At 36.3% G+C, this 9,720-nt stretch overlaps 1 pseudogene; it reads right to left on the reverse strand.

Annotated features, from left to right (window-relative positions):
- Window positions 1–8,450, reverse strand: part of LOC117283845 — a 71,242-nt pseudogene extending 62,792 nt beyond the window's left edge.
- Between the last annotated feature and the right edge of the window lie 1,270 nt (window positions 8,451–9,720).

The raw sequence follows: 9,720 nt of genomic DNA on the forward strand, positions 1-9,720 counted from the left end.
ATATATATATAGTGTTTAGCATGTATGCTATGTTATAAATAGCAAAAAAATCTGATTCTTTGGATAAATATTTATCATAGTATTAAAGAGAAGAAATTGCCTTTAAGGAAAATATGCTTCTGTAGGAGAATTTGTCACAAAAATAACTTATCTTACCTTTGAAAAAAAGTGAATATGGCAAGAGTGTTTTAAAAAATGTTTAGCAATCGTGTACTTTTTATACAGAAGATCAATCCCATCCTTATTCTTTTGTTTTAGTGACAGTACACTGAGCAAGATAAAACTATTGAATCAATATAAACCAATGCTGCACTAATAAAGTCAGGCTTATACATAAATAAGACAAATAGGAATAAGGCTTTGGGTGTTCTGTTGCATCTTTAGGGGAATTGAATCAGTTTTGAAACAGATTTCTATTTAAGGAAAAAGAAGCAGGAAGAATGGTGATCATAGGAGAAGCCAAAGGGATCTGTTAAAGGTTTAAACTTCATCTCCGGCTGGTATTTCAAGGGTGCACATTCCGCCAATTCAGAAAGTACTTTAAAGTTAAAATCGCTCCTTCATCTTTCTTCATGAATAAGCCACTGGCTTCAACAAGCCAGTCAGATCATTTTACAAGGTCAGTTACTAAGAAATATGTCTATCACCAATCTCATCCATGCCAAAACATTCATCCTGTAGCTCTGTTCTACCTTGGAACAAAGATGATGAGATAAGTGTACCTAGGCAGGTATTTCTAATTTTTCCTTAGTCATTCTTGTATCCTATTTCTAAGTCTCCTTTTCAAGATCCTAGGCAACGTAAGTACTTTAGAAACAGGAGAACAAGGTCCAGAGATCAGCAGAGATAATGTACTAGAATCCCAATGAGTCTGAGTGGAAACAATGATCACAAAATGTTTCCCTCACCACCCCCAGACTCAAGCTAAGAGCATGTTTCATTATTTAGACTTGAGCTATGCCTTAGGAAGGCTGCAGATGGAAAAGCTCACTGAATGCCCTGTGTGTAGCCTATCCGCATTCCTTTAGAAAATGCTGAACACACCTCAGGTATACCTTGCCCTTCATGACAGAATTTCCCTTGTACAGTTTTACACAGTTTGGGATCATTGTGATATTATTTGACACAGATAGGTACTTAACACTTTCACTTACAATTGTTTTTCCCATGAGTGATAGAAGTTTATTGATACTCAGAACACAAGTTTCACTAGTCCTTTGATAGTTGATTTAAGGTTGGAACTGTTTTATTTTGTTTTTACATTCCCCAGATCCTCTATTTTCTTAAACTTTTTCGTTTTAACATCTTGGTCCAGGATCATGATTACCTTACCTCTCCATCAACCTCTCCAAAAATACAAATTGCTCTCTGGTGTGAAGAGCTATAATTGTAAGTAAGATCATAATGGTATAATTTACAATGTGAAATAGGAAGAAAAGGGCTAAAGGTGTAGGGGAAATGGGAAGGGTAGGGGAAAGGAAATAAGGGAAAAGAAAAAAATATGAGAAAAGGAAAAAATGGAAAGTAAGCTTTGTAAATAGGGAAGGGAGGAGGAGGTGAAAGGAGGGCAGGGACAAGGGGAAAAATGAGAACCAAGACCTGTCATGTAAAGGTACAAGATCCCAGTGATTAATGTAACTGTACTGCATACCTAAAATGTACCAATAAACTCAATGAGGAAAAAAATACAAATTGATGACATATAAACTTAAATTTTTAGTTTTCCCCTTTCTGGTCAGTTTTTTGATTTGTTGTCATAACCTTTAACACACTATTTTCTCTACCAACTTTCTTATCCAATACAATAATTTTAATGTCCAAATCCTGTGTAAACAGTACTTAATGAATGTTTTCCAATATTAGAACAAGCAGTTTCAATAAATAGCCAATTATATAACACACCTGATATAAAATATATAATTCAAAAGTAACATTTGCTTGAGATCCTACTTTCTTCAGCTTCTTATTTATGTTGAATCCTTCTTATTCTATTTTGTTTGTTTTTAATTCTAGTTTACTAGTACGTGCATATAGTACATAATATTTAATTCCTTGAGGAAAGTTAATACATGTACATAATACATCTTGTTTCCCATTTTCATTCTCTTTTCCTTATGCTTATTTCTTTGTCTTTGTTATATTTTTTTAACAAAATACCCAACACTCAAAGTTAAAGGAGAAAAGACTTATTTAGTTCACAGTTTATAGAAGTTTCAGTCCATAGTTAACTGGCTCCAGGGCAGGGTGACATAGGAGAGGGAAATCACAGAGGGAAAAACAGTCCACAGCAAGCAGGCAGGTGAGAGCACATTGGCCCTCTTTCTGCCCCTTATATCTCCTGCAGGCTACCTGCCCTAGAGCAGGTGTGTTACTCACACCTTTTATCCTAGCCAGAGCTGTGCCATATCAGTCAGTGGGCTGATTTAGTAATCACAGCCTTGATCCCAGCACCACACACTCTAGAGCCAGCCACCTCTGAAAAGCCTCCACGTGACTGCGTGAGGCTTTGGAGGGACATCTACACACAAATTATAACTTTGATTCTAAATAAATCTCGACCATCAGCAGAATGCTGATGCCAAGTGGCTGTGTTCTTTTGTGAATGATTCCCATCATGTGGGCACTTGGCCAAAGGGGTAACCATTTCTAAGTTAGCTAAGCACTTATGATGGGTCAAAAGCTATGACCCAATAACAGTGTGTTTTGCTTTGTTTTGCTTTGCTTTGCTTTGCTTTGCTTTTTGGTATCAGGGATCGAACTTGGGACCTCGCATTTGTGATGCAGAGAGCAGAACCCCTAAACTAAATCCCTGGCCCCTGGTTTTCTTTTAATAAGGAAGTCAAAACAAAATAAATATGTGAATGTACCTAAAATGAGGGATTTTAGGAATTAAGATGTGTTATGTACATATACCAACCCCATACAATGAATGTAAACATTATATACTGTAAACAAATACTAATAAAAAACGTTTAGGCTAAAAACATTAATGATTGAATATTAGAAAATTTACTGAATCCTTCTGGTGAAGTTTATGGATTTCTAGTTCTACCCCAGTTTCTGGGAGGCTCTTCCCTTTTGTTTAGATTTTCCAGGGATTGCTCACTCTGTCATTCCACATGTATTATTTTCCAAAGTCTTCTTTTAGTTAAATGTCCGACTGGTAAACAAATGAGACTAAACAAAAGAGTTTAAAAATGAGAATTATATTTCATTAAACATATCACTAGGAGTTCAAACAAAACAAAAACAATTAAAAATTCTAGATTAATGGCCATAAATAGAAACACGGGCCAAGCTGATAATAATAACCGAGTCTAGATTACGTGACACTATGATGCCAACAAATAAAACCTGCATAGTTTATATTAAGTTCCCTGTGTATTTCATTTTGCTTTTATGAACAAAAAATGGGCATCAAATTAGTTGGATTGTAAAAGCGTCCCTGTTGGCAGCATGTAAACATTTAGAACCATCCTTACAATGCTGAAGAATCAAGACTTCAGACTGCACTGACAGTATTTTTCCTGGACTAAACTTTCATTCTTCCTAAGCCTCTTATTCTCCAATGATAACTCTTTGACTTTAGCCCATGGCTGGCAATGTCTCTCCTGCTCTACGTACTAGTGACCTTCTTCAGTTGGCACCCTGGATCCTGCTCTTCTTTGGGTAAGTCCCCCCAGTAGCGCCCCTGGATTTTTAAATACCATTTTTAAAAGATTTAGTGTGATATACAGCTGGGAGCAAAAATTCCTCCTCGTGCCAGCCATGGTTGTAAGGCTCTTTCGCAGACCAAATTAGCTCTCATTGCCCCAACCACCAAGGAAATTACCACAGATTTAGTGAATAAAAAAAAAGTACAAAATGTGTTCATTAATTCAGCAGTAATAATGAAACTACAACAGTAACTATCAAAAGCAGTATATTGAGTCAAGCAGCTAATGCAAATGATTCCATTATATAAAAACCTAGATCAGGTAAAAACAAACCCATGATCATCGAAACCCAGTTATCTGAGTGTGGAACAAGGAGGAAGGACTGACGGGTCTGATGGAACATTGTGCAAAGGAAGACTCTAAGCAGAAGAAATGCTCTGGGCCTGTATTGGCTTTGGCTTTAACTATGAATACACATTTGTCAAAATCTATAAAATGACGCATGTGAACTTGTGACTTTTGTTGATCATTAATGACATCACAATAATAAAAGAGAATATTGCAACACATCAGTGAGTAATCTTTGAAGTTTTACATGATATAGTAAATAATACCTACCCTGTTTGCCAAAGTAAGAAAGCACCAATATGTTCCTATTTGCAACTGTACAAGAATATTGTTGTATCTTAATTTAGGTAAGCTATTTGCGGTAATATAAAACTTAAGAGAGATTTATAGTTAATACAAGTTTCTATTACTATCACTGTATTCATTGTTAAGTCAAATTTTTGTTAATATAGTCAATGTTTACATTATAACTTGTCTGAGATTTTTTAAGTTCTCTTTTTATGCAAAAGGAGGAATAACTTGATCTTAGAGTTTTGACATTGAGAGATTTATTGAGACACAAAAGACTACAAAATAATGTTTTAATTTAAAACACTGAAACTTTAAAAACTAGTCAGTTCAAAGTAGCCCTTTTTGTGCTTCAAAGCAGTGTTAATAAAAGATGTATTGAAGCCGATGAGAGCACTAATGGGCACGTTTTCAAGTGACATCTTTAATTCCTGCATATGAGAAAAAACAGCCACAGTACTAAGTGGGAACTCAGTAGGCACTGCACTGGAGGTCTTAATATAGGCCTTTTAAAAAAATAATGGATACTCATTTCTCTTTTTCATTTTTTGTGTAATAAATCACTAGCTATATATGGATGACTGGTCATGGTGTGAAATGTTCACATGACATAATAACATAAAATTTACATCACGGCAAGGCAAAAATAGCTTTTAAAACTGCTTTCTTGTTCTGTAACAGTTGAAAATGAGGCTATATATTGCTCTCCAGAGTATTCATGCATGACATCAGTCTTTAGCTTATTAGCAGCATATATCATTAGCTGTGTAAAGGGCGACACCAAGGTTGTGGAAATGTCAGAAAGAGGCTGGCAATATGGGCTTATTGATGTAACAAATTAGGTCCAGGCTGATCTTTGAGCCTGAATTAGTTTAAGCATAAAATGACCTAGCAGGGTTTACCAAAATCTCTTATTCAATGATTCTATTATGTATATTTTCATTTAAATGGGATCTTTTAATTTGAACTGAATTACAGAAAGAAAGCAGGTGAGCGCGTTGGTGTGGCTTGTCAGAAGGATATGCCTTCCCTTTCCAGTACTCAATGATCTCTGTATACAAAATGCTATAAAGGTGAGCAGTTACTCTGGTCTGCTCTTTTATATACCCACTCCTAGAGCTATTTTACTCAATTTCAGGACTTTTATGCTGCATTAAAATTACCTGCTTAATGGAATATGCTTGGTTAGAATAAACTTTGAATGCCAACCTCTCATTTTAATAAGCGTCCCTAAGTCTTCTTTTCTTAGTTGCACTTAAGGACTATACACTTGATGTTGTGTATCTTCAAGCTTTCACCTGGGAATTCATCCAATTATGAATAGAAAATATTCAAAATTAAAACAATTGCATCTGTACTGAACTTGTACACATTTTTCCTGACATTTTCCCTAAACATTATGGAATAACTACTGTGTACATAGCATTTCGATCATATCAGATATTGTAAGTCATCTAAAAATTGTTTAAATTTCACAGAAGAACCATGCAACTGGGTTATATGCAAGCACGATTTTATACAAAAGATTTAAACAAGAGATTTTCATATCCAGCCAAGCTTCTGGAACCAAGTCCTAGAAGACACCAAGTAATAACTGTCCCTGAGATTAGATAACATTCTAATGACTCCATGAGTTATTATAGTTTCGGCTGCATTGGGGTCTTCGGGGGGGATACTACTGGTTTTGGGTCAAAAGGAGATGTGTTCTCACTTCTTTGAGGAATCTAAAAAAGGAAAATTCAAAGAAGTCGTTTGAAAGTTGGTTATTAGAGGCCGACAGGGGTGGAGGGGATTGGTGAGATGGTGATTAAAGGGTACAAAGTTTCAGTTGAACAAGATATAAAAGGTTCTGACACCTGTTGCACGGTGGCATTTCTATGTTCAATAGTACTGTATGCTTTAAAATAGCTAAGAGAATACATTTTAAAATGCCTCACCAGGAAAAGTGATAAATAAGGTGAGAACTATATGAATCAGCTTGATTTGATAACTCTATACTGTATATGTTAAAATGTTTCATTACATGCCTTTAATATATATGATTATAATTTGTCAATTAAAATAACATTTCCAAAAGTCATGATAAAAATATCCATGTTTATTATCCCTTATATTGAATCTTTATGGGAAATTTAAACTAAGAAGCATTTCTACTGATGAAACATTTAAAACCACTGCATTCTATAGAATTATATTCTAATTATTATGAGTGTAGATTCATTCTTCAAAATGGTTCATTTTATTTTCTATATTAGATCTCTATGGCTGCTGAAACAAGTAGGTGGTTTAAAATATCAAATTTTTCTTATATTTCTAAAAGCCAGAAATTCAAAATGTTTCAGTAGGATAAAGTCACAGTATAGGTAGAGATGGTTCCTTCTGTTAAAGAAGAATCCATCCTGAATCTCTTCCAACTTCTAATGGCTTCAAGAATCCTTGCTATGTGTGTACTTCACTCCAATTTGGTCTTTCCTGGTTATGGAGTCTTCTCTTTAGAGTCAAATATCCATGCTTTTTTTTGGATCTTCTTGGCTGTGTTTAAGATCCATGGAATCACACAGAATAATCTTTCCAATTTTAAATCTGTAATAGTAGCCAGGCATAATGATACATACTGTAATCCCAGCCCTCGGGAATCAGAGGCAGAGGATTGTTGTGAGTTCCAGGTCAGCCTGGGTTACATAGTGAGACCCTGTCTCAAAACAAACAAACAAAAAACAACTAAAGGCACTGGTAAAGCACCTTTTGCGAGACAAGAAAACATTTCCAGATATTAGAGATTATAATGCTAATATGTTTGAAAACCATTATTCAGCCTACCACATATCCCCAAACTAAGGAATTATACAAAATATAGAACAGAATACATTTGGGGAGGGTGAATGGATTGCTAATGGTAACTTCAGCAGCAGTAGTAACCATAGTGATAAGCATAATAATAAAAGTGGTAGAGGTATTTGTAGCCGTAGCAATGGGCATTGCTGCTACCGTTATTGAATACCTATAGTCCTGGCACCCTTTATAACATTGTTAATCATGTAGGTCATTTAATCTTCAAAAGAGTCCTAAGAAAATAATATGCTGCATCATTTTATATCAGCCCCATTGCTCAGGTGAGGAAACTGCTGGTAAGGCAACTAAGTCACACAGAAAATCACACACTTAAGGATGGAAGAGTGGGAATTTAAATACACACAAAAATGATTAATTGCGTATTTCTGGCATTCGTTTCAGTAACAGTTGCCTGCCTTCTACAGTAATCTGAACCCTAGCATTTAAAACTATGATAGGAAAATTTGAGAGCTTTGATATAGTAAAATGAAAACTTTTAAAATAACAAATGTTATATATAAACAAAGTTAAAACAAAGCTTTAGGTCATAGGGAAATGTGTTTTTCCCCCAAAATGTTTCCTACCCACTAAGGCAACACTAATAATTAAGAAAAGATAGCCATTAAATTTGTCTTTATTTAAGACAAATTCATTTGCCTTGATGGCTTTCCTGAACTTGTGTGGATTACTAAAATACAAATGAAAAGCAAATGAATACAAAACTCTGGAGAACAGCAAAAGGTAACTTATGGCTGCTGGAATTTTGCCACAAAATAGGAACTATTGCAGCTGATTTTAATAGGGCCTGGAGATTATTTTGCAGCATTAGAAAGCAGAAAACACTAAGGGGATCTGAACCAAGACAGATGTTAGTAACAGCAGAAAGCATTGAAAAACTTCCTAAGAGCACAAAAAGGAAGAAGAGGCGCCTTTATCACAACCCTGGGGTGCCCCCGACTTAGCTCAGGGGTCCCAGCGTCAACCTAAAAACAACCCTGGGGACTGGGGAAGAAGCATCTCACACTTGCCATGACTTCTTTTATTTGGAGATGAGCAGGGAGCGGTTAAAACCGCAGGGACATTGCTTACCGGTGCTGACGTTATGGGATGGTGAGTCAGGAGGGATTCTTTGCAGGTTCTTTGTGTCCCGAACAAACTGGACGAGACACACAGAAAAGGTAGCAGATTATGCATTTATTGGAGGTGGGAAAGAAGTACACTCTGCAGAGTGAGAGCGGGCCCGTGAACGAACAGGCTCACAGCAGCTGCAAGGAAAAGGGAATCTGGAAGCCCCGAAATGGCTTCTTGCTCGTGCGTACAAGGCATTGGGATGACGTCCTATCAAAGACTCACTGGACTTTGTGCCAGATGTAAATTAAGAATGGGAAATGGCGCTTTTCTTAAGGTTCCGTGTTCGGCGCCGAGGAGCTTCACTGTCATCCTGGATTCCGAGCTCCACAAGTGTGCCCTGGGTCTGCACGGCTTTGACAGACGATGCAGTTGTTTGACTAGCTTTGCCCCGGCTCTAATCTCCTGTTTCAATGTCTGCGGATAGAGCTTGGAATGGCTGGGGCTGGGCTGCCAAGAGAGAAAGGACACAGAGCCTGTGGTTGTCCATTTTCCTGTTGGAGGGAAACTTCTTCCATAACTAAAAGAAAATGTGAAGCAAGGTTCCTTAAAAGGTTGACTTGAAATAGAGAAAAAATAATTAGTGCACTGTAAAAAGAGAGATACTACAGGAATTTTGCAAGACAGTATGTGAACTTTGTTATACAAAAACAGATCACAGGAATGGCTTGTATTTTTTCATTCTTTTTTATTGCATCCTTGGCTTCTGCTTCCATCAAAGTATAAAGTCTACTTGTTTGCCCATTTAATTTCAACTGGCATTGTGATTTTTTTTTTTTTTTTTGTCCAAAGAATATGCTGGAAAGAGCATTGTGTTTGCTTCAAGCCTGGCTCTTAGGGAACCTTGTGTGTCTCTGATTTTTGTGTTATGATACTCCTCCGCCAAGAGAATGATCCCAGAACTTCCTCCTGGCAGGTGAAATACCACAAGGAGGAGGAAGAGGAGTCACTCCCGAAATTCCCATCAAGCCTGTGCTTGACAACCCAGCTCTTAGCTTGATTTAGAATCTCTGTGTTAAACCCTAAAGGAAAACAGGAAACTATGCCCAGAAGTCACATTACATCCTTCCTTACCTTGAAATCCTGTTATTCCTAGTCCTGCCCACAGCTCTATGAAAATACTGAGGACACAAAACACAATTAAGATAGACAGGAACATTAGTCTTTGAAACTCAAACTTCTATTAGAAGTTCAGGAGCTGTTTAGGATACTCACAATGAGAGCAAAGAAATAATAGAAATTGATAGAATGATACCTTTTTTTAGTTTCTTAAAAACAAGAAGAAACTAAAACCAAAGATAGCAGAAGAAAAAGGAAAGCTGACTATCAGAAAAGAAATGAAAGGTAGAGATAGTAAAACAAACATAGAAAAAGTCAGTCAAACTAAGAGTCCATGACTTGAACAGATGACAAAACTGACAAACCAACTTAACTGTAAAAAACAGAAATGACAGCTAAAATAAGAAAT

Source organism: Fukomys damarensis, unplaced genomic scaffold (genome assembly GCF_012274545.1).
Source record: "Fukomys damarensis isolate Sample0158 unplaced genomic scaffold, DMR_v1.0_HiC HiC_scaffold_31, whole genome shotgun sequence".
Classification (NCBI taxonomy): Eukaryota; Metazoa; Chordata; class Mammalia; order Rodentia; family Bathyergidae; genus Fukomys; species Fukomys damarensis.